At 40.0% G+C, this 26,858-nt stretch overlaps 1 long non-coding RNA gene across 1 annotated transcript in view; it reads right to left on the bottom strand.

Moving 5' to 3' along the window:
- The window catches only part of LOC111923732 (uncharacterized), a 227,430-nt gene that overhangs the window by 21,620 nt on the left and 178,952 nt on the right, over window positions 1–26,858 (bottom strand). Inside the window, exon 9 of the long non-coding RNA XR_015274046.1 lies at window positions 8,991–9,148. This is a non-coding gene — a long non-coding RNA (uncharacterized LOC111923732). The remainder of the gene's footprint in view (window positions 1–8,990; window positions 9,149–26,858) is intronic.

The raw sequence follows: 26,858 nt of genomic DNA, 5'->3' as shown, positions 1-26,858 counted from the left end.
AGGACTCAGACCCCCTTTCACAGATGTCACACCTACCAAACCTTAGGTAACATAGGTGAAGATGGTCTCCTTATCTATGTAAGCTACACTCATGGCTACACTTAATTGTATACTTGTTAAGTCAATACATTTCATCACAAAATAAAACAGTGTTTCAAAGCTGGAAACGCTTCTACCTTGTAGAAGTCAGAATTGCTGTACTGCTTCTAACTCTGAACAGCAGAACTGAAGGCACCTCCTTTCACGGGTCTAGGCATCTATGCCTATTATTATCTGTTGGTGAAATGGAACAGCATGAACACTGTTGGCATGACAATATAGGGGGAATTTGTTCCCAAGCAGGCCCTTACCCTGTAATTTTGTATGGCTGTGAATACACTGAATCAGGAAGGCTACAGTATTCTAATGGATAAAAAAGTGCCTTTTTGTTCTTCCTTAGAAAGGATTGCTATAGTGATTAATACCACTCCTTCTTAAAATCCTGGTATCTCTTGCTTATGTGTAAAGATAAAATTATTGCATAAGCCCTTTAATTTAAATTGAGTTTCTTCATACACTTATTCATAAGCAAGGTTTAGACTGCAGCTGGAAGGATGGTACACATGCATTCCTGTCCTTCAGGATCTGAGAGTATAGACTGCTATAGGCAGGTTGAAACACATCTTAATTTCTGGAGACATTAAACTTTTGAGGTCCCACCCACAAATAATGGAGACATCATTCTGCCAACAGTCTTAAGAGCATGCCCAGATCTGGGGGCACCTACCATCTCAACAGTCCTCGGATCTCTTCCTCTGCCCCCTGGGATATGTCAAAATAATTTGATCTAATATACTACATCTGCTTTGCAAAATAAGGGCTATTACAGATATCCTTTATAAATCACCTATATCTTATATAAATCAGCAGAAGCTGACACTGAAGTCTTCTCTCATATGTGCTCATAGAACCCAGAGACACTCTACCAAATTCCTAGGGCAAATTAAGCCACAGTAACATAGACACAGAGTAAAGTGAAGAGTGTTTTCATTACACACAGTTTATTTACAGGTAGGTGTTGGTATACTACTTCAAAACATTGAGACAGCAAAATAAAGAGGGATGGGTAGGATTAGTCTGCATTTATTCTGGGTTACCTTTCAAGGAATAAAAACAAGGGGTAATATTGGTGCTTAAAAAAAAACCAAAACAGCACTAAATGGACATGAAAGCAGTAGCTCTGCAGGAACTTTTCCTGCAAAAAGAACTGTCTGTGCTTCAAAAACTTTCCGAAGTTTTGGTCATGACTGATCTAGCCAACTCTGCTTTTGGCTGGACAAAGCCTTGGTTTTCCCTCTCTCCCTCTGTTTATTGACACCTTAAAGAGCATGGCATTTTGCAGGGGGTGTTATATGGAGATCTGCAACAGTTTGTAAAATCATTCTCCTCATTCTTCTCTCCATCTGTTCTACCCCAAAGCACGTGTGAGAGAAAAGGATAGTTATAGGTGGTCTGAGTGCTGGAAGCTGCACCACAGCCTAGATTTCAGGAGGTAGACCTGATGTACACAGAACATGGGCCAGGCACTGGTGGCTGCCCCATGCCAATGTGACAGTCATCTGATGTCACCGTGAGCCCACACACCTGTTCCAGTGGTGCCAGGGGCTGAGGGTTTTCCCTGATTGATGTGTGCCACTGTTCATGGGCCTGTGTGGGTGGAGGATGTGGGCTGGCCCCAGCACCACACCGACCTGAACTTCCCTCTGACATTGCATAAGACAGACCAAGACTCATACCTGCCCACCCACACAGACAAGACAGCAGATATAAAAATACATGACCTTAAAAAACTGCACACAATCTCTCCACTTTAATTTTTTTTTCCCCTTTCTCAACAGCACCAGCAGTGCAGACTCAAAATCAAGTTACACACACAAACAGGGTTGAGCTGCTACCTTCACCACATTCCTATGGCCACCCTCCTAGAAATTCCCTCAGATATTTCTAACTTCCCACTTCTCTATTTCATTCAAAAAAAAAAAAAAAAAAAAGGGGGGAGGTGGGGAATAAAAGGAAGGAAAAAAAATTGCACTTCTGTCTGTATGAAAAGTACAAGTTTGGCTTAAGATAGTATCTATAAAATACAGGACAAAATTCTCAGGTTTAGAAAAACAACTACTTCTACCACATACGCTCACCTATCTCCTGAAAGGAAATTCACTGCTCAGAAACCTGATATTCTACATGCTCTAATTAAGGAAAAAGGAAATAGCTTTCAGTCTCTTGTGCAAGGGCCAATGAACATAAGTCAAACACTCACCTAAAACCATGAAAACACTTTGAAAAGAAGTAAAACAAACATTTTGCTAATTTTCCAGATGTATTTCCAGCAATGTTTCTGATATAGAGGCAATGGGTAGGAAAGAGGAGAATAATTTAGTGATGTGGAAGATATACCTTTATAATCCATTCTCAGCCCATTTTATGCATTTGTGATGGAGGACTCTGCTCTTCCCTGCTTTAGCAGGGTTCCCAGGATGACATAAAATGGACTGTGTCACATCTCAAAAACACTACTTTCTGAGAAGCATTGTGGTTCTCTGGTCACACTTATTTCTGTAGCACCTCTTAAATTCTGAGGTAAAATTAGCAAGAGTCAAGGGATACACAGCCCAGTAAGTCTTCATTTATATCCTGAAGTTTCAGGAAGGAAGTACTCCTCCTCCAAATATTTAGGAAACTCCAAGACTTCCTCCACATTGAAAAAACTCTGTCTCTGTTGTAACCTTGTTATTTTGCTTGCTTCCAACCAGCTTAAAGATGGTAAATATTCATCATATTTGTACCAAAGAAGGAAAAAGCAGCAACCATAAATATAATTTACATGCATATCTCGAGTTCCACTGAGCATCACAGTTATCGGCCCAAGCCTGGACCCTTTGAGCTCATTGACAGTGCTGAAAGAAGGCAGGTTTTGAAATGAGGAATTGCAGCCAAGGATTGTTCATTAAACAAGCCAGCTATGGCTTTTTTCCCAAATCTAGAGACTTTTAAGAGCAAACTTAAGGTTGTCAAAGTGAATGCACTTCATTTTATTTGGTCCAGTGAAACTAAAAAGGAGACAGTGATAGGAAAGAGATTACTCATCGAGAGACAAGACCTGATTCCAAGCGATGACCATGCATCCTTATGCCCAATCTGCCTCAGAGTCAGCTACAACAACAATAATTGAAATGCAAAGGTACAAATAAAAAATATAGCTCTTCTTATCTATTATATTCCACCACTGTTAGCTCAGTGTGAGACACACTGTTCTTTAGATGCTAATGCTATGGGAGATCTAGCCCCTTCCATCTTGTTTTGCAAAATACAAGCCACCTTCAAAAACAGAAAGTAAATGCTAGTTTCCTTTCTCAGTGTGTTTTATTTGTTGATCATTTCCTGGGAAAGTGCTAAACACATCTGCTGAAAAGCACTGATCTGAAAATACTTTACTGCTATGGAGTATGCTACACATAAGAAAAAAGCAAAGAACTCCATAATCTTTACAGGTTGTGCCCATGCAATACCTTCAGAGAAACTGTAATTTTGCATCTTTACAACTTTCTGTATCTTACAGCACTGTTCACAGAAAAATAGACATAATTCTGTCTGAACTAAAATTACAGAGAGAACAAATAAATTCTTATAATGTATATTATTATTATTACTATTGTTGTTGTTGTTGTTGTTATTGTTATTATTACTACTAAAAAAAAATTTATTCAGTACCTTTTTATTCACAGAACTCAGGGAACCTTGCATATTGTTCTTGTTTTACAAATGTAAGACCTTGGGAACTTTGAGATAAAGTTTCTTTATTAAGGTCATACAGCATGACAGACCCTGGGATACAGCACAGGCTCTGCAATCTTTCCAGATGGGAGGCAGCAAAGCTAGATACCCTGGTTTTTTTCCTTCTTTTAATTTCCATCTTTGTGTATTTTGATATGCCTCATTCAGCACCTAACATAGCACTGCTTCAAATCCTGGCTTTCCAAGAGCATAACTGCTTTTTTCTCAAGAACTGCCCTGCTTTGTGCAACACTGAGCATCTACATGTATAAACATACTCAACCTTAATTTGTGCCTGAAGAGTCATCCTCCCCCTACTATCCCAAGTACCACTAGAGTGCACATTTGGAAAAATTAGATGAGAAAATACTCAAAATTTGAGATTGTGCCCTGTCTCTTTTTTCTGGTAGGGTAAAAACATTACATACTATTGCAGTTCCTTCTCTTGGTCAGAATGCATAATGTCACAATCATACAGCAAATGCAGCATTTTCTAAACCATTTGTATTTGGCGTGTATCCATTCTTCCCCTAAGACAGCAGCACCTCTGCCTCTCATCTTCAGCTAATAAATGCAGGCTTGGAACTGACAAAAGACAGCAAACATATAAAAAAAAAATAAAAAATAAAATCCAAGCCACAAAGATCTACACATTTCAGGAATAATAAAAAAGCCCATGGTGATTCCTCAATTGCAGATTGTAATAGAATCATAGTATATCAGTAGAATGTCATAACCATCTTTTTTTCCCCCCACCTCCATTTCATCTTGAATACCTGGGACTGCCAGAACTCCTTTAACAGTGCAAAAATTTCCTTTCCAGCTACAGCTAAACTTGAGCCAACCAGCCCAACATGACTGGATGAATTATAGTAAATTATAATGCATTCAAAGACCTTCAGCTACCAGCTACACATCTTTTCACTGCAGAGGTACCTCTGCAAATGGAAAAGTTGTACAGGTCTGGCCTCCTGCAATCTGACTGAAGAAAGCAAAAACAAGCATCCCTTAGTCTCACAGGAAAGTTCTATAATTTGCAGTGTGAGCTGCACAACAAGGCCTTTGCATTATACTGCACTGTCTTTTTCTTGCACTTAAAAAATCTCCCATGCCAGAGAGCAGCACCAGATTCTGAGGCCCCAGTATTTTTGCCCTGCTGAGTGAGAGAAGATTTGAGTGGATGCAGTAACCAGTGCCTGCCCAGCCCTACACAACTTCTTCCTAAGCCAGGTGTTTTCCTTTGCAGGGAAAAATGTCATTAAGTTGGAGAGCAGCAAACCCTGTGGTGTTTCACCTGGTGGCTAATAGCAGAAGGCTTTTCTGAGGTTGGGATTTCAAAGGGCCTGAGAAGCAGGAGATCTTTTAAAGCTCCTCTGCCTATAGTTTGCTGAACTTTCATTTTTGAGACAAAATGTAAAGACAGTTTCCTCATCTATACATCTACTAAAAAAATATCAGCCAACTCAAGTTCCTGTGTAACTGTAATACCTAGAACTTTTGAAGTACTTCTCCAAAGTTTCATTGTGCATTTTCTGACAATTAACACAATAAATCAGTTATGAGCTTTCTCAGACTCAGAAATAAGTATCAGCCATTCAGACACTAATCTGCAATTACTTGTGGCAGGACAATAAACACCGTGTGAATTGTCTTGCTAAGCAAAAACAAAGTGGAATGGATGAAATAATTATCTTATATCAAACACACAGTCAGATTCCAGCTCATCTTCCTGCTCGTGTCTCTACACACTCTCAACACAGAAGAAATCTCATCTTTTAAGCAAACAAACACATAAAGGCACCAACTAAATTAGAAACTCCATGGAGTCAACAGATTATGATCTCATCACTTTTTTTTTCTTTTTTTTTTTTTTTTTTCCCTGAGCATTTCCTTTCCAAACTGAATTTAATTCATTTGAAAAAAAATTGAGCTCAGAGTATATTGAACTCTCTGGAGGAGGCAAGCTGCTCAGCCATGACTATACTACTCTTTCAGTCTGGTTTTAATTTGACTTAAACCAATTTATTAGTTTGATTTAAAGCAAACACAGAGACCTGGTAAGAGTGGATACCACAGTACTAAATGGCATACTGTTAAAACCCAGCAAATATAAATGCATTTTAAAGAAAAAGAACCCTTCTTTCTTGAGCTAAATGCAAGGTATAAAGAGTTAAATTTAGAACAATAAACCATTACTTTTTTTTTTTTTTTTCCCCAAAGGCAAGACCTTGTAATTAACCCTCAAGGAAAACCATCAACTTCCACATTGCTCAGTTCTCTGCCCTTGAGACTTTTATGGCAAAAATAAGCCCTGTGAGGCCCCACAGTGCAGAAACGCCCAAGTGCAGGTGTGTCTATGGATATTTGTCTATTTATTTTTCAACATTTCCACCCTGTGGCTGCTTATCTAGACCAACCTCTCCCTTCTATAATAATCTCTGTTTATTGTCCTGTTTGGCAGTGACAAAAACACTCACACACTCCTGTTTATGGTCCTCTGGATCCCACCTAGTAGCTGTGCTTTGACTCGACAAATCTCAGGGAAGTCAGTGCCGAGAAGAAATGTACAATTTCCCAGCCACATCACTCTGGAAGGAAATGAGCTGTGCTCTGTAGGGAAAAGGAATTTGCTTTGGAAGTCTAGACCGAACCCTTCCTTTTCCATCCCTCCTCCTGTTTCCCCCTTGAATATATTTAAGACAAAACAAAAGGAAGCTGAAGAATGAAAAAGAATGATTGGGCAGAGTTTCCATCTCTGTGTGTAGTAAAAACACAGGTGGATGTGGATTTAAACACCAGTGAAACATCAGCTAGAGGAAAGGCAGGAGAGACACAGGACTACAGAAGCACCTCAGAGGCAAGGGTGTTGGCAGCCTCTGGTACAGCAAAATGGGAATCAGCAATTGGTGAAGGGCAACATTCTGCAGGCAGCCACTCTGATCCTTTTCTAGGCTGGATTTGTGTTTAGAATGCAGTAAGTAATGCAGCTGCTGATCCAGTTGCCTATGACTGTGACAGTAAGAGGGAACAGGCTGCAAGATATTTCATAAATTTCCCTTGTTCCCCCAAACTGAAGACACAGTAGGAAAAGCAGGTGTGAAATAGACTGGAAGTGCAGAGAAGCTTGAAAGAATCAAAATGAACTCAGCTGAATTTTAGAGGAAGCCCATGGAGACTCTATGAACAAAGATAGAAGTCAGACAATTTGATTAAAAAGCCCTAAATTTGGCAGGGAATACCAGCAACAAAAATAATGAAACAAAAATATTAGGAGTAAAAAATATATTATAAAAGAAAATCAAGACATCACCAGGTAAGTTTGGTACTATTTAATTCACCTTTGGACCAGAAAATACAAGAGCAAGCTAAGAGAATTTTCCTGATTGAAAGAGCAAAAGGATGACCAAGGCAACGGACAAGGAAGCTTCTGGGTAGTGAGGAAATATGACCAAGGTGGGAAAAAAGTTTGACTGTAAATTTAAAAAATATTAAATGTTATGGCAGAGGAATTTTTGAAACATATCTGCACAAGGGGCACCAAGGAAAGCAATCCTGTGAAGGAAAAAGCAAGAAAATACAGGTTCCTGTAAGCATTTAAACTAAAACTGCAGCATGGGCAAGCACCAAGTTTCACAAGCTTCCCTTATTTCCTCCTTAAATCAAAGGACATGTTTTGTTCAAGTTGATTTGGTTTTGATAATAAGCAACAAAAGGGGAAAGAGTGGAAAACCAATCCATCATAAAATTCTTCTGGTGTGCACCTTGGGATTACTGCACAATCTGAGTACTCTGAATTCATGCTGAAGAGATTCACTGCAGCTTATGTGACCTTCCCCCAACACATGCATATAGGAAAAGGAAACCCGAGTTACATCAAGACAACAGTGGGGCTGGGAGATCACAACTTCCTCGTACCCAGGGTCAGAGCTCAGGCACTGCCCTTGGTCTGTCTTCTCACAGAGCTGCAAACCAATACACAAGGCAGCACCCTCAGCGCTTTCTGTCCCACTCTCTAAGGACAAAATATGAAAAGACAACACCCCTTGAGCCACCCTTTAGCTCCTGCTGGCACATGTCTCCATATGGAGCAGGGGAGAGGAAAGGGAAGCAATGATGGGACAACGTATCAGCCAAGAGTTCACGGGGAGGAGTGCTGCAAATGCCTGCTAAAATCACACCACTCATATCCTGAGATTATACTGGCATACAGCATGTGTTGGAGTTTAATGTCAGGTTTATTAGTTGTGTTACTTTCCAGTCAAAAAGGAAAAAAAAAAAAAAAAAAAGAGGGAAGGATTTGAGTTTGTTTTGTTTCCGACCAAGTGCAGGAAAGAAATTTTATTCCTTGAGGAAAGTTCTCAGGAGTGGGAATGAATGTGAGGATTGTATGTCTGAATCATCCTGTTAATTCCCTAAACCCCACACCATGTGGAGTTCAGATAATGTTTTCAGCTAGGAAACCTTTTTTAAAAATATATTTATTTTTTTTAAAAAAAAAAAAGTGGTTTAGAGCTCCTCCCTTTCTAAATCACAGTTGGACCCAGAAAGACCAGTTTTGTTTTTAAACAAAGTCAGCAAATTGCCCCTAAGCTGGTCGGTTCCAGTAATTGGCATCAGAGTAATAACAGTCACTCTGTCGGCTTCCCCTTTGCCAGACCAAAAATAACCATTCAGCCAAATTCTTCCCAAAAGTGTTTATTTCAGCTGAGGCAAGCACAGTTAGTTACATGTCTTTGTCACAGTTGGGAAATGAACACCTATATACATAGTGTTGTTTCCACACCCTGTCTATATACTCAGAGTTACCACTAGACATATTAGAAATTCAAAATAACTAAAAGCACCTCCTCTGTTTCTTGTTAGGAACAGCAGCAACAGAATTACTTTTATCAGATGTTGCCTGTAAAATATAGCCTTTGTGTTGTTTACAGCATGCTTGTAATGCACGAGAGGAAAAACACCCATTTACCCTACAATCATTGGAAACCTGTGGTGATTACAGGGACAAATACATCAACCACCTTGCATGTTTATTTGAGGCAGGTACATAGTTTAATCCACTTAAAAAGCATAAAATCATCAAAATCATGGTAAGTTTTCCAGAAGTTAAGTCAAAGCACTCCCAGTCAACCGACTTGGACATGCCAAATAGCCACAGCATTTTTTGGTGTACTTACAGGACAGAGAGCCTGAAGTGCAGAGGCAGTGTGAAGCTTGATCTGCACAGTCCTCCCAAGAACCCCCCATCACAAGGACAGGAGGATGTTGCTGAGAGCAAGGACTGGACAGCAGTATTGGCTTGGACATCTGGTAAAGCATGATCCATCTGAATCTCCTAAGAGAACCGAGACATTACATACAAGAGATTTGAACAACAATAATTTAGAACCATTAAAGAGGGGTATTTTACACCACTATGGCTACTCATATCCCCTCCCAGTCCTTCCAGTCTTCAAGAACAGGAGAACCACACCTCAGCCTCATCCCAATAGGTGTAAATCAGCATTTTTCCCAAAGCTTGGAAAGGAAATTGATGCCAAGGTTGGGCATAGGAGAATAACATGGAGTTCACAGACATAACTGTTTCATAACTTTTGAAAAATTTAGCTAAGTGTCCTGGAACAAGGACATTACCGAAAAGGAGCAGCTGAAAACATTTTTTCTGCCCCTGGTCACTCAGCATGAGACAGTGGAAGGAAATAACAGTGAGTCATCTTGACATAGGATGGAGCAAAATCTGAAGGAGTACTGGTTATAAACCCCAAGAGATAAAGGCCAGAGTAAGCTACTGATGAATCTTGATGAAGTCACATCCAAAAGGAATTGCTCTTTAAACTCTGGTCTCCAAAATACAACACATTTCTTGAATTACATAGCTTTAACTTTGTTTTAAAAATGTAGTAGGAAACTAAATATTTTCATTTGTTACAATTTCTCTTCTGAAAATGGATAACATGCCCATGCAGTTTCAATGCAAATGAGACAATATGGTAGCTGTTGTTATATCTACAGGATTGCATTGTGTAGACACATATGTATGTGTACACACACAGTGTAAGATGATTCTATCTACACACAAACTATATAAGGTTTGCTTCAGACCATAGAAATGGCTTGTGCTGCCAAAAGATATTTTTCTGCATCAGTCATATAATAGAAAGCATTTCTTCTCTGATCCACATGGTGTTAGACACACTATTTCCACTGTAGTGGTATTTGCAAACATGCAACACACACTCATTCCCCTCTCCTTCTTTTCAATTGTTTGACCTACATCAGCTGGCTGAAAATAATTACTGAGTACCAACCCATAAAAATGCAGTATCCACACATTAAAAAAAAAAAAAAAGAAAAAAAAAAAAAGAAAAAAAAAAGAAAAAAGAATAAGGTGTTCTTTTTACTAACCCACTTGGCTTCCTAAACAACCCTTTTAAAAATATGTATTTAATTTCCCTGAAAACAAAACTGTAGTATTTATGTTTTGTACATAAGCAAAGGATAAAACCTTCACAATGCAACTCTTTAAAGCTCCATAATTTACACACTGGTGTCATAAACCAGCAATAAAATATTTTAGAGATAGCTATAAAATTGTGATCCAAGTTCTTTCTTTTCAAAATCTCTGCTTCAACTCAGCTGTTAGAGTCTGAGCAAGATTATTTACATTTAATCAGTGGCAAAGCTCAGATGTAGTCTGAACTCTTCCAAAGTTTGTCTGTTTTCTGATGGAGCCTCCCAGCTCAGGCTCACCCCTGTGCCTGGAAGGGGCTGGACATTTTGAGGCAAATGCTTTCACCTGAAGAGGTGTCTATCACTGAACCCAATCTGCTCTGTGTGAAATGCAAGTTTGGGGCAAGGAAAAGAAAGACAGGGTTCTCACTGAACATCAGATTTCTGGTGGGCTGTGATGGATGTGGAATTTGGGGGCTGGTCTTGTAGCAGGGTTTGCCTCAGCTCTCTGGATTTCACTGTTTTCAGAGCCTACATCTCTGAGGTGATCAAGCACTGCACCAACGAAACCCAAAATTTCCCCTACATCTCTGAAACGTGACAATCTGTGAAATCTTTGAGTCTTACCCATGAATAGATCCAGTGAATCTGAGAGTGGAAACCAGAGGCAGACCCCCTAGGATCTGACTCTTGCCTTACCTTTTGGGCAGCCAGAAGCCATGATCCCCAGCACCAGAGGTGTCTGGGGAAGCTAGAACCAGCTCCATGAGCATGGGGGACATACCTCAGTGGGTACCTGTAGGTAGGCTGTGCCTACCTTACAGGCTGTGATCCAATTCCAGCTATTTCTAGACGGTCTCTGTACAGGAGATGTGTTTGTTTTGGCCCTCTCATTTTAAGTTTCAGGTCCAAATAATAAATTAAATACAAAATACCGCTCCAACTCAGATCAGACTGAAAACAAAAGCTGAAAACATACAAGTAAGGTGTCACACACACAGACAAGGAAGCTTATTTCAACTTGTTCTCTAACAGGACAAAGTAAATAAGAGGAAGTATGGAACAATCCACAGTCATAGGATGCTTCACCAGAAACCACAAGTTGCTTTAAAAATTGAGGTTTCAATCTACACTCATTGTAGTCACCTGGAATTTTGCATTCTATTATTAGTGAGGATATAGAAAATGAGACATTGCAGAAGATGAAGCAGTGAGCTCTGACAGTTCAACATACTATTAGAGAAAATACCAAATCTAGGTCTCAAAGTAAGGTGTTTAAGCCCAATCCATGAGAAGCAGGGTGGCTATGTTAATAAATAACTCACAATCAGTGAGACACTATCTTTGATCCTGCTGTTGACCCACTGAACTAGAGCAAAGACATATGCCTATTGCTGCAATGAGTTATCAGTAGGATATTACAATAACTAAGCAGATGTCATACAACTGAAAATAAGCATGGCAAAGTGGTAGACATTGTTACATAAAAAGCTAAGGCAAAAGCTTGAATTTTGGTCTTCCTAATACTCATTCCTTTACTTGACCACAGGAAGCAGACTACAAAATACAACCCTGTCCAGTGAGAAATACTACAGTCAGGAAGTGCATAACAATTCAATTACTTGCATTGCTTCTTTCTTCAAAGAAAATGTTCATTTTGATAAATATATATATTTTTTCACCACTTCCAGATGACTAGGGTAGTGTCATTTCTTTAATTTCTTTTAAGGATACAAAAATGTAAACAGTCTGCTAGCATTTCTTTGACGAGACAAACATCAGTGATGACCAGATACAGACTTTAAAATGTTTTCCTCCATGCTTCACAGTCACATGGTGTGGTTTTGTTTTTCAGCTGTAGGTTTTACTCAGGTTGGAAATCAGCATAGTCAGTATTTCAGGATATTCAAGATTCCTGGAAACCTCTAAGAACCATAACATGGCAGGCCCTGATTTGGGAATGTTCCTACCTGTCTAACCTCAAGCACAAGACCTCACATCTTCATTACACAAAACTTTAATCAAGCATTTAACTTTGAACATATATTGAAGTGCTTTGCTGAATCAGGAAGGATCTGGACCTTTTTAAAGAGCAGCATTGTTAATTGACTGCAAAGATGTTATATCCTGCAACTAGGCTCTTAATGAGCCTTGCCTGCTGGCAAGCAGCTCTGATAGCACACAGCAGCCAGCTGGTCCTCAGCAGCAGGGCACGTGGATTGCTGCATTACTCATGGGGTAATGAGTACATGCCCCCCTCTCTCAAATAACTGCAGGACAGGTTGCTGCTTGCTCCAAATATGCTGGTTTGTGTGCATACCTGGCCACTAGTTACTGTAATTGAAAAAAAAAACCAAAAAAACATTTCCTTTTTACAGTCATCTATAATACAACATTGAAGTGATTTACTTAAATGGTGGAAGAATATACAAGGCAATGAAACATCTTTTACAGCTGGTTAAACACTGAAACAAAGCTGAGACATTTGATAACTGCAGGAGGGGTGCTGGTGTGGATATTCTAATGCAGGGAAGGCTCACAAAATAAAAGGAGATTAAAAAAAAATCTCATGCTTGTTTCCTTCAAGTTGTTTCATCTTTTGGAGCTGCACAGAAACTGCAGCTGCCACTTCTCTCAGACTTTCTGCAGAGGCCGGTACCAAGGACGCGCAGTTTGGGCACAAACTGAACAAAGAAAGGTTTTGAAAAGTGTAAATAACTTTGAGGACGGGTAAGTAAATAATTGATCAAAGCCACATCCTTAGTGAAAAAGGAATTCTATGATTAGGAAGCATGTTTCCAAAGTATTTGCTTCAGTATCTTCAGCAACCTAACTTTGAAAAGTTGAGGAGATCACACTCAGCCATGACACAGGCATGTGCAAATCATTTGAATTCAAAGAAGTAAAACCCACTACAGCAGCTCTAAATTCTTCCTAAGTGTGGAATTACCCATTTTGTGCATGTAAATGTTACCATCCATCATTACAGATATTATTCTGAGAATCTAAACTGCTTGCTTAAGAAAAGTCTTCCATGATGTCAGCAAAAACTTTGGTGGTGGTCATCAGGGGAACATTTGCTCTTTCACATAGGCTGTGATTCTTCTCTTGTCATAGACTACCATATTATAGAGCCTGAAAATAGAAGTATATTGAAATAGCACAGCTCCATTAGGCTAGTCCAGATGAAAATCAAGCTTCTCACACTCTTCTCAAATAAAAGGCAAAATTAGAAGAATTTAAGCAAAACTTCATGTACTTTTATTTTAATTGCAACAGAATCAACACCTTTATTCCCTTTCCTTTTTCCCACAACTCTTTGTACAACTTTCTCAGATCAAATATTTGCTGTGTGCACTCTCTGTGTTCTCTCCATACACTGTGCTCTGCTTTTGCATGGAATCAAACTATATGGGCCCTCGTTTTCAGCTGCAACTCTTGTAAAGCATTGTTATTCAAATGAAAGAAAATATTCTAGCAGTTTAATCTGATTTTCATTTCTTCTGCTCCAGCTAACATTGCTGCTTACTTTGGATGGGCAATTGGTCTGTAGTCTCTAGTTACAAACTTTTACATGACTTAAATAAAATGCAGAGGATAGTTTTAAAAAAAATAAATTTGGGCACATATTGTCTGAAAATACTTTTCCAGACTTCTCTGAAAACCATGGGCCAAATACTGGAGCCGCTGTTAGCAATCATTTCTAATATACATCTGATGAGCAAGGTTATCTTCAACCCTTTCAGCTGTTATAAAATAGTTAGATTTCAGCACAAACTGTACGACTTTGACATGTTTCTGTTACCTTCTTTATGGCATCTTGAATAAGACCATTGTTGTTTACAATAATTAATTCTGTGTTTGAAGAATCCTTATGAAAATCCACAATTAATGGAACACTTCAGAAGACTATCAGATTTGACATGGTTTTCTTTTTTTCCCTTCTTGAAGATGGATTTCCTTTGGATACATTGTCAGAATCTCTCAAGTAACATGTGACAAGGAAGCACATGTTCTCTTAATGTCATTTTATTGAGAACTACAAATCAGGTTTCCTTTTCTTCTTTATGATTTTCAGCAGTAGTTCACACCATGGAAGAGCAGCGTAGCTTTCTGGTTCTTCCACTATCTCCAGTGTCCTGTAAATGACATCTGAAGGATAGAAAGAGTGTCAGCTCTGCAATATCACTGCAATATTCGGATTCCAACTCATACCTTCAAACAAATTCTGAGAGACTTAATTTAAACCAAGCCTGAGCACTTGTGGTTTTCTTAGCCCACAACCAACTTCCAGAACTTTCAGTTTGCAAAAGTCATCGGAACATTGATAATTCTTCTCCCTTGAACCACAGATACTCCATTCCCATTTATTAATCTTCCTGTAAACACATTTTTTGCTTCAACAGAAAGCAGATACATCCTACACTTCTAATCAGCACAATCACAGCACTTCAAACCCAAGTTTAATCAAAGCTATAATGTCCAGACTATTTTTACACACAGCTACCACAAGCGCCTATTTTAGCTGTAGTGAGGAACTCTGCATTTCTCACACATTCCTCTCTACTTATCAATGAATAATATATCTCTGTGTAATTAACCTTCATATATACCTAACACCCAGGACTTAGAAATGACACAGATGAGGCATGATGGAAGTAGGTCATTCTGGCATGACTGTGTTTACATCACATCTCCATTTAAACCTGATCCCCAGGTTTACCAACATGTTCCCCTTCCTCTGCCCAGGAGGGTCCAAATCTGGAATAGAATGTCCAATTCCAGCATGTTTAAAAGTCATCTATTCTGTTCTGCATTTGATTATTCTAGGCTACTAATAAATTCCTCCTAACTTGATGTCCTGCCCTTCTCTACTCCCACCACCTCCTTTCCTACAGGTTGTTTTTCCCCCACTGAGATCCCAGTGGGTTTTGTGCACAGAACTGCAGGCATACATTGATTGAAACACAGAAGTACAGAAGCACTTGAGAGCAGAAGAACTGTTACAAAGAGAGGATTGTAAAGCTACCAGTATTTCAAGCAAGTATTTCAATTTTTATTTTTTTTTTCTTTAATTCTGTCCTCCACCACAGTGGACCCTGTGAAACAAGTGTCCCCTTTCTCCCTCATCCAGCCTGATTCTGTGCTGCTCTCTCTCTTGACATTACTGCAAGTCTCATGACTTGAAGACGCAGTTCCCAAAGAGAAATGCTCAAATGAGAATGTCATGACCAGTTGACCACAAATGCTACCATTATTCATCGTTAGGCTGAATTATTCCTGCCCACCATAGATCACATCATTATGCAAAGGCATGAGCTAAGAATATGGGAAAAGACTGGCAAAAGGCCTCTTTAAGAAGCATGCCAAATTTCACCAATTCATTTAAAGAAAAAAGCATATTAATTAAGGTAATCTTTATATATTCTGAATACTTTAATGTTAAAAGAGGCCCAGGTGTTTACTTCTGAGGTTCCATGCACACATTTCCCTGGCTTATGTTTTCAAAAGAAGGGACTAGATATTATAGCAACATCAACCTATAAAAAGATTCAGCTGTTTTTTCCATAGCTTCATGCACTACTGTGGTCATTTTCTTGGCAGAAACATTTTAAAATCTGCAAGAAAAGACCAGAAAAAAACTTGACTTTCAGATTATTATTTTTTTTTTTACTTCTTTTCTTTTTAAAACTTGAACATTGTCAGACTCATGCTTAGCAGGAATATTTAGTTTTTTGTCAGTCCATTTTTTTTCTAGGCTCTATACAGAGAAGTATGTTTATAATTCAAAAAAAAAAACATCCACTAACAAAGTAAATTAAGAAAAATCTCCCTCAAGGGAAGACTTCTTTTAAATTAGAGAGGAGACTAATCAAAGAGAAAATGACAGCAACCCATTTTCAGGGCACTACCACATGAAGACCCAGTTAGCAATTACACACATACGTGACAATAAGCCACACACAGCTTGAATATGCTGGAGCTGGACCCACATGGTATTGCAGCTTAATGATTTCATTTCTCTGCTGCCTGGGATCATAGGGGATGGACAAATGTGGTAAGCTTTGGCACACGCTCACAATCAGGATTGCTGCAGAACTGTCATCACCCTGACATTGTCATCAGTGGCACAACTGAGGGCAAGCAGAGGAGATATGAAGGGGTACAGCAGAGACCACAGCTCAACATGTGCATGTGCTGCATCCCTATGAGCAGCTTCAGAGGATGCTGAGATAAAGGAGTTACAAGCCCCTGGTTTATTCAAGAAATGCCAGATTTGAAATGAAGCCACCAAGGATCCCAGTTTCTGAGCACAAACACATCATTCCTGACTTCGAACTGACCAAGCAAAAAGCCTCCAGAGCAACAGCAATAGCAGCACAACCTTCACTTCTCCCCTTTCTGCCTCCATGTACTCTGTCCTTGGCGTGTTCCCCCCAGGAGGAGACATGGAGCAGAGCTGCTGCAGGAAACACACAGGAGGGAAGCAGCAGCCACAGTGCAGCTCCCCAGCCAGCTCGAGGCTTCACCTTGCACTGGCACTGAATTTCCCCTTGACAAGTTGTTAAACAACCAGCCTTCCTCAGGGGCCAAGTCTAAGTGTGTTATTGCATATTTATGCAAGGCAGGTTCTCAGATTTGAAAATATTTTTATATAACAAAAGATAAAAATAAATTTACCACACTTAGAGATTAAGTGCATATATTCTCAGACAAATACCAACTCCCAAAGAAATGGCTTGATGCTTGAAATATTTTGATAAAATGGCATGTAGCCCACAGGCCCCACAGGTTGCTCAAAAGCAGGAGTAGAAATAAATGTATAACAAAGATTTTGTTAATATGTTAATCTTACCTATACCAGCTAGTTTGGATTGATAATGAACTTAGGAAAAAAAGCAGGAGGTCCAGAGATGGAGAAGAACCTTTAAAGCTGCATTTATCCAAGGTTTGTATCATGTGCAGGTTTCTAACCCTTTAGCCATGCTCTAATCTTTTGGCAGTAAAACACACTCAGCAGTGTCCAAAACAAAGAAATCAGACCTCCTTACAGCAGCTGACAATGTGAATTTCCTCTTTCACCTGCAGGCAGTATTAAGGGGCTCTCCCAGCTGTGCTGCATCCTCAGCACACATAGGGGTTCTGGGAAGGGGAAGAGGGGAGGAAGAAGGGTCAGAAAGCAGTAGCTGCTCTCCCTAACCTGGGGACAGAAGCCATGAAAAACTGTGCACATTGTGAAGGCAGGCAGCCTACACAGAATGCCTGGAAAGTGATGTTTTAGGATGGCAAAAAGCTACAGCGTGATGAGGTTGTTTAAAAGCCACACGGAGGTCTAAAGAATAGTGAACTTTTTGGAGAGATGGAAGAAGTTGCTTATGCCAAAGGAAAGGAAAAATATGTTGAAGAAAAAAAAAATAAAACACCTCTCCTCCCATCCCATTTTTTCCCTTCTGTAATGTTGAAAAGAAAACAACTCACATTTGGTAATCCTGCCATAACATTCCTAGCAGGTAGGGAAAGACAAATATAGGGGAATTCCATTTACCCCAAAGGTTGGATTTTGTTTTATTTCAGTTCACTTTAGCTTTTCATTTTATTTTTTTTTACCTAAGGCTTTGAACTTTTTTTTTCTTTAATGCTTCAGGAAACCCTACAGAAATCATGTCCAGATTTAATCTCTATGCCAAGTTCTCCACCTCTGTGCTTCACACACTGCTCATTCAGCGCACGCCTCACTCGCCCAGAGCTCCTCTGTGCCGCCCTGCTGAGACCCAGGCTGAGGGAATAAGAAATGACTCAAGCACCTCCCACTAATGTTGCAGCAGTTATTCATTTCCACTGCTATCCTGAAATCAAAACAAACCCCAAAATTAACAAACTACAGCAAGAGAGTACCATCTGAGAGCAGGACAAAATGGTTGATTTTTCACACCTCATTGGCCATTTTTGCTTCCTGCACTATTTCTTTCCTCTTCCCTTCTGTGAGACACCATCCCTCTTCCCAGTACCTCCCTGGCAGGAGGGCTTGCAGAAGACTGCAGGGCAGCAGAGTGCAGATGCCAGAGCCCGACCTCCATCCGGCAGTAGCCAGTCAGTGGCCTGACCTCCATCCATCCAGGCACGATGTGTGACCGAGGTTTGGTGCCAGTTTCCATGGCAATGACACCGCACACCGAACGCACGCTGCCCATAGGGCTGGCTTTTTCACGGAGGTACACGAAACAACAAGGATTAAGACATATAGCTACGCTTGAGGCATGTAAGGAGGAGCCACCACCATTATGTGAAGGCAGAGCATTTCTCTTAATGTTTTCCCATGACTGCCTCTTTTTTTTTCCCTCCTGCAGCAATCTGTGCTAAGCAAGCAGCAAACAGCACCGGTTTCAGCAGCTCATACATGTATGTGGCTGCATAGAGTCACACATGCTTGCAGACAGGAGAGACCATGCCATCTATATATGGTCAAACAGCACTTCCAGTGACCCCTCTTTACCCTCTTATGTCTGAGAGAGTTTCTTAAGGGCTTTCCTCAGAACCACAAAGCCGGAGCTTTAATTCCTGACCTATTTCCAAAGCTCAGCGAAAGCCAGCACAGATGTATGTTCACCACAGAAACATCCTGTGATTCTGTAAAGCAATTTAAAAAAAAAAAAATAAATCTGAAGTTGCAAGGCTAAGCACTCTGAAAGCTCTTGGATCAAAAAAGTCATTAGGAAAAAAAATAGTTATTGTTTGGTTTAATGTTTTCCATTTTAAAAGAAAGTGATTTTCATTAGATGAAAGAGCTTAATGGTTTGAACAAAAATCTAAGGGTTTCAAACCTTCACTCCAGCATGGGTGTAGCATTTGATAACTAAATATTTCCTAAGCTCATGGAAGGGCAGAAAACCTACATAGCACAGGACATCCCTCAGCTCCACCATCTTCCTGTCTCACTCTTGCCAAGGGGCTGGAGACATACCTTGGAGACAGGCACAGGTTCCTAAATTCAGGGTACATCAAGTTGCTATTCTCAAGTCCCATTTTTGGGCTGGCTGCTGCTGGATCAATCATTCCCCAGGATTAGGAAATGAATTGATCCATTTTCTCAAGTCATAAAAATATTTTCCTGCCTTGACAATGTTGGACTGCAAAGACCTTTTTCCAGAGCTGAATATCTTACTCAACCCTGCCAAGTAACAAACATACTTTTCAGGGCTTTTTATCTCTCTCATATAACTGTCTTCCACAAATGCCAGACATCAAAGACTAATGTTGCCTGACGAGCCATAATTGACACAATGACAACCAAGTATCTCATATCATCATATAATCTTTTTTTAAGAAGCGTGGCAACCTTTCCAGCTATCCACATTTCCTTTAAACATTTCACTTTAAACTCAGTGGAATGAATTTTAAAATTGGCAGTTTAGTATAATGAAGCATTTGTGAGAGCTGTAATGTCTTCTTCTCATTTTGCTCCCATAATTTGCACTTAATTCAGATTATCAATGTACCACTACAATAAAGGGGAGAAAATTGCACAGTTTGGCTGTAAAAGATTTAAAATACTGCTGAAAACCTAGCAGCTAAAATATGAATGCACAAAATAATAAAAAGTTCCCACACCTGGCATGAGAAAGTGGACATAAATATATTGAAGGTTCCCAAAAATCTTGGTCTACTTCTTTCAATACTGCGTAGAAGAGCATGCCAAACCCCAGAGAAACATTCCCACTTCGGGGAGGAGGAAGTAAACCACATGCCTTCCATAAATAGCACTCTCCTCCCTTAAGTAAACCCTGTGCACTCAGCCTGTGACTATGCTACAGTTTAAATATTTTGCTAACCTTATGCTATATTTTCAGCACGGCAAAAACCAACAGTGCAAAACATCTGCCCCCAAGTTATAAGTAGGAGTGCTTAAGAGGCAGCTTTCTCTCTGTTTAGGAAAAGGGGTGCCCTGGCTAGGAATGCAGCCCAATTCATCCTAGGTCATCTGGAATGGCTCGGCTCAAAGGTCCCGCTATTTACCCACAGCTAAGAAATTGCCCAGCTACGCTGCCTTTATAATGAAGCTGGCTTACCCTGCACAAGGGAAAGAGAGAGAATAGCATCAAAAGAATCAGTCTTACTGGGACTTTTAAAAGATAAATCAGCTGAGCAAGCCACTATCCAAGGAAAGAGGAGGAGGTTCCCTTGCACACATTATACAATTTAATTAATTAAGGCACATACCAGAAGCTATTGGAGTGCAAAGACACAGCTCGACTGAAACGACAGACTGGTCCAGAGCCACTCACCAGACTCAGTTTGGCTGCATCTGGGAAGGCACTGGCATCAGAAAAGGCCACATTCAGTCTGCTACAGAAAAGGCAGACATCTTCTCCCTTTAAACTTTGCATTGCCTCACGATACCCTCAGCCATGGAGTGAAGACCGAAGGATGCTGACGAGAAATCAGCACCCACTCAGCCTTCCTCTGACTCCCCTAAGCGAGCAAATTCTCACTTTGCATCTTTGGACAGGCCACTCTGGAGGCTATATATCATATATGTCTCTTTTTCCAATCTCTCATCAGCAAAACATCACTCTTGTTTTTAAAACCTCGACGATGGGGAGATTAAAAGCAGGGAAATAGGGAGATTACAATGGCAAATACACCAAGCCTGACCTTTCAGTAGAGGAATTCTGGGCTGCAAAAAGCAGGCTCTGGGCAATGTAAAGAGGAAGAAGCAGAGATAATCAGATAGGTCAGCAAAAAAAAAACAAAAAACAAGGCAGGAGGAAAAAAAGCCCCAACCACGCCTCTGAATAACTAAATTAAAAGAGTGAAAATTTTTGTCTTTTGATCTGTCTGTATCACAGACACAGCTATCAACAGTCAAGCTTGCTTAAAAACTGTGGTGTTTAAAATAATTCTCTCAACTCCTTATTTGCATTGGAGAAGGATTCAGCAATATAATATACACAGATTCTGTTTTCAGTATTTTGCTTCACAGAAAATGGCTAGAAATTCAGTACCAAGAAAATAAAAGTTGAGTCACAGCTGATCATATCATAACCAAAAGATAGCTTGAAATTTAAAACTAAATTAGGAAAACAACTGCAAAATAACCCCAAACAAACAAAAGAACAACAAAACAAACACATTAAAAACCCAAACCAAAACCAAACATTCCACATAAGTAAAGCCTCCTGCAGATACTGCTGGAGAATTATCATTTACAAGTTGGGTACCTCAGATTTCTAAATCTCCAACAGCCTGTCTGGGCTCCCACCACATTTGTCTTCATGGGTTACACAGAAATACTTTCACTGTACCCTAGTACTCTTTCAGTTAGAGTCACAAAGGATGTCACTTCCCTCTACTTCACCAGTTTTCTCATAGAGGAGGGGAAGAAAATTTAAACCATACAATAGCTATTTGGAGACCAGGGATGTGAGGACTTTGCTAGAGCTGACTGTGATCTCTACTCATTCTTTTCTCTTCCTACCACAGGTAGCTGCCATGGCTGCACAAAACTTTGCCAGGGTAGAAGGCATTCCTGGGTTCCTTATTCAAAGGCCCTGATTGCCCCCTGTGAAATGACCTGAGTCTTTCTTTTAAAAAAATTAAAATCAATGTTTCGGTGTTCTTGATACATGCTACTAAGGTAGACCCCACAATAGATCTTAGAAGGGCACACTGCAAGTCAAACTCTTCATACATTTTAATTACAGTTTACACAAAGTAGAAGGCAGGTTAATAAGCTCATTTCATTAAAAAAAAAAAATTAATAAGAAATGGTGTTCTTGTATGGAGGGACAGGGGACTTAGCCCTCAGAGAGCTGATCAGAAAATGTATATTACATCCAAGAGTCACCTATTAGTCCTCAGACGGGAAAGTGAAGGGAACAAAAGGGGCAGGGAATGGAGAGAGGAACAAGGGACCTTATTTAATAAAATCTTTTTACAGAGAAGTGTTTCTCATTAAACTGGTCCCTCTATACCAGAGCAGCAGATTCAAAAGGTTTTCTCCCATGTGAGGTTTCTCAAGACCATTTGCACGCAAATCTGCAGAGAGAGGAAGCAGAAGAAAAGTATTTCCAGCAGCAAAGCTTGAAGAGCAGACAATAGGTGCCACCTCCAGACAGCAAGGAAGCACTTCCCCGAGAGACCCGTGGCCACCCATATTTACTGTGGGTAACTGAGAACATGATCCATTCTGACCAACGTGAGACCCACCACCACAGCTGCTCACTCAAAGCACTGGGTGGCCCTGAGTGCTTTTAAATGGAAAACATGAACACAGAGATCTGGGTGGTGTTGTGTGTGCAGTGGCCTGAGAAAGAGGGGGAGGTGGGCCTGCCCCCTGCCAAACCCTGAGTCACAACCCCATGCCGGGGAATCCCATGCAGAGCCCTCAGATGCCGGGCTGAGCATCAAGGAAACGCCACCCCAAGCCTCCTGGTGACACCGCCAAGATTACCCAGCTGTGACACATCCTTTCTTGCATCATGTTTTGGCTACCCCAAGTGTGACACTCTACAGTTTTCAGTAAGCAGAGAGTGTGAGAAAGGCGCTGTGAGCCAGGCTTTTTCCTCACCCCATCTTCACATCCAGGATTGCCCATCACCGGTCCCCACCTGTCCCTTGGAAGTGGCTGTGCCTGCAGTTCTCCATACCAAATTTACTTCTGGATGTGCAGTGGGAAGTATTAACACATGATCTGGTCTATGATTAAAAAGGGATTACTTTTTTTCCCACCAAACAGGGTGAAAGGGAAATTATAAAGTTGCATCCAGAAGAATATCATTTCCAAGTTAGACACCTACAGTTTCAAAAAACCCTATGAGGTTCTAATTTATTAATGAATAGCTGCTGTCTTTGTAATTTTGTCATACTTATTCCATTACTGTCTGACACTTCCTATTGTCACTTCTTGAATTTTTAAACACTTCCACATGACTAGTGCTAATCTCCATGTTTCATGGAGGGCTGCTAATAAAAGGATAGAGATGCATGAGTGTATAAGAACGATTATAGCTAAACGTGCTCTAAAGCCTGCTCTTAACATCTCTCAGTTTCTAGCGTTTCTCCCTTCCCCCCTAACTCCCAGTATCTGAAAGGAAAAGAAAAATGAAGGAAAGATATTTTTCCCTTTATTTTGGGCTTGAATAGGATTTATTCCTGATCAAGAGAGAAAAAGAGAGCTCCTTCTCAAAGCAAAAGGCTCCCAGAACAGGTTGCAAAGATGCAGGACTTTTGTGTGAAACAAACCTTGGCAAGCAAACAGCAAGCTTCATATCTTGATTTTTCTTTCAGAAAATCTTGTAGAACTGGTACAACAAGCTATTGTGAACAGCTGCTTTGAGGCTACAACCTTGCAATAAACAACCTCTGATTTAAACACAGGACTACACTCACCTAGACAGTCTTTTATTTGTTTATTCCCAAGGATTTCAACACCTCTTTTACCTTGATTCTCTGTATCACACATTTCCAGCAGGTAAATACAAAGATCTTATGCATTTGAAAGCACTGTTAAAGCATCTTTTTAAACTCATATTTTCTTAAAATCCTCCTAGCCACATATTTGAAGAAGTATCAAAGAACAATACCAAGCATTTCCCTCCCAACCTGCTCTGTTGGGTCCGTTTCCCATCCCCAGATTAGGTCTTACTAGGTTTTAGGCTTATTACTGGCCCATGTAATTCCACACAAATTACCTTAAAATAGCTTAAATGTATAAATGTGAGTAGGAAATTTTCCTAAAATTCTATGAAATTTACACCTTTACTGTAAAGATCACCCTGGTAAAGAGGGACAAATGACCCTGACTGCTGCTTAAACACATGTATTTTGTGCAATCAACATTTCTTTTCACTACCTTATTCAAATAGCACCTTGTCCTTGCTGTGTGTGCACTGATTTCATTCACCTGGGAAGCCCTTGATCCATTTAACAATTTGCAAGTACTTCTTGCAATTGGTGCATTGGGTAAAGAAATATTCTCTACTTTACTGTGGTCCCCTACGTTCAGGTAAATGGGGCTCAGCCTATTTTGTATTTCTGTCTTTTCAAAACAGAGAGAACCTGCATTCCAGCAGCTCTGCTTTAAACCTTAAAAACCTGCTTAAAAATGAAGAGAGGCAGTAGCCAGCATCACTCCTAATCAGTCAAGGGCACACCAAGAGAGCTAGCTGATGTAGAGAGTAGGTTTTGATTAGCTATTAGGAAGAATTTCTTTACTCAGGGAGTGGTGAGGCACTGGAACAGGTTGCCCAGAGAAGCTGTGGATACCCCATCCATGGAAGCATTCAAGGACAGATTGGATGGGACTTTGAGCAACCTGGACAGGTGAAAGGTGCCCCTGATCAAGACAGGAGAGCCTAGAAGATCTTTAAGGGGCCTTCCAAACCAAGCCAGTTTGTGATTCTATATCTGAAAGACTTGCATAGCACACCTGCTTCAAAGAGAGGCAAACACAACTGCTAAAAGACTTTGCTCAGTTGTTTGGATAACCTAAGAGTTTTGTATAACCTAAAAGCAATCCTGAGTTGAAAACAGTTCATAAGAAATAAAGAGTTTTGGTTTTCTATGACTTCCACAACTCAACCCCACCCCAAATCCCAACTCATAGTCAACCCACTTTACTTCCAGAAAAAGTAGTATATCTAAATGCTGCTCCTACAACTAACAGTGCTGGGCATGTCAGAGCTGTCCAATTTTAATTCAACTGGAATATGCACTGATAATTTAACAGCAGCCCTAAAGCTATGTCTAGCTTGCATATGCACACCTATTTACATGAATTGTTACCAAAAGAAATTCAAACCATCGTGAGAGCTGATTGTTCTCGTGATTTCTCTTCAACATTAATGAAAAGCCTGCAAGCAAAAAAATGTTCTTCTCACCTTGAAATGACAGGGAAATTGAATACACAGGCCAGGCTTTCAGGGTGATACACAGCTTTTAAAGTTCAACCTGGACCTCCCAAAACAAAGTTTTCTAAACTCAAAGGCCCTCAGATCTCATCTACTGAGCTCTTTCAAATACAGGACTAAGTCTAAAATGTACTATTCTTCTCACTACAAAGCAAGAAATATTGCCAGTCCTCCAGGCAATGCTTTGAAAATTTATTCCTACGTGCCTTTATATTTAAATAATGACATTTGTCAAAAACTTACAATGATTGTATTTAAGACCTTTCAATTCGCTTTAGGTAACAAGATCACACTACCACTGGTATCTTTATTCATCCCTAGGAATCCCTAGGTAAACTGTCAGAAAGGACAAAAAACTCTGAAAGTCATGAGGCAACATGATCTACTTGTCCAGGGATAAAACAAGAGATCTTCTGATCATTAATCCAGTGCAGGTCAAGTTTACAATGTGAATCAGTTTTCTGAATGCAGGGATTGAGCCTAAAATGGCTTGCACTGGCATGGTGCTCTAGTATAATATAAAACACTAACTGCTTACTTTCTAAACCCCTCTCTTTCATTCCTCTCCTCCAGGAAATAGTTACAGACTGTTTTTTTCCAAAGATACTTAATTACCTACTGCAGTCTCAGATCAAACAGGTATTTGCATGCTTTAATTTATGTCTACAAAGTTACTTCTGGGCACGAAATAAGAGCTAGACCAAAGCTAGCTTAACCAGTTCTTGACAGCCAAATATATGCCAACCAGCCTTATTGTCTATTTTGCCTTGGAAATTTAGTGCTGATTCACAATTTTAAAAAATTAAACAGTGAAGTCACAGCAGAGCTGTGTTGTAAAAAATAATTTGAAACATATCTGCCCATTCAATTCATGAACAATATTTAAATGCTAGGCTGATTTTTCTTTCTACCATGATAAGGGCACTGCACAAGGCAGAGGAGCTCATGAATTCACCAGCAGACGCTCTTGGGAATTTCCCTGATAGGCACTTCTGGCACATGGGAACCACCTTGCACTACTTCAGATTAACCATAGGTCAAAAACATGTACTGAGGCAGTAACCAACACTGAATTTATAATGAACTCACCCCACACTAATTTGTTTTTATAGCCACAGCCACAGTTACAGGCACAAGTGCTGAGCTGGCTCCTCTCCTCCTGTTATTTTAGTATTCACATACTTCCACCTGTCTTCATCTGCCCCTTGGGGTGAAAGCACATTGCACAGTTGTAGATAAATTTTGTCACATTTGTCTTTTTATGTTTTGGCAGTTCAACAAAATGGAATTATCCTACCACCACTGCACTTACCACTCAGAGGTCTGACAGCCTCCCTTTCCACCCAGCAAGGCTGTGACGAGCAGCAGTAAGAGCACACCACCCTTGCATGAGGAGGTTACTCCCTAAAGTTTAAGCCAACAATAAATAAACAATTAAGATTGCTATAAAAACTCTGTGAAGTTTATAGACGTCTCAGCAAGTTTGAGGATCTGTAATCCTCAAGCTGTTTTAAGCTTGTAACATTTTCCTGAACTCAAAGATTAATATCTGTTCCAATTTCTTCAATTCCAGTTTTTGAGTTATCAAAGTTCATAGGATTGCCTATTGTTAAAAGCTACTGAAACTTTCCTCTGACCCCAAATGACAGGCAGCCTGTGGTATATTTTACCAGAACTCAAGTTAAT

Source organism: Cyanistes caeruleus, chromosome 1 (genome assembly GCF_971803275.1).
Source record: "Cyanistes caeruleus chromosome 1, bCyaCae1.hap1.1, whole genome shotgun sequence".
Classification (NCBI taxonomy): Eukaryota; Metazoa; Chordata; class Aves; order Passeriformes; family Paridae; genus Cyanistes; species Cyanistes caeruleus.
The sequence above is the reverse complement of the archived record's forward strand: the minus strand, read 5'-3'. Positions and strand labels throughout refer to the sequence as shown.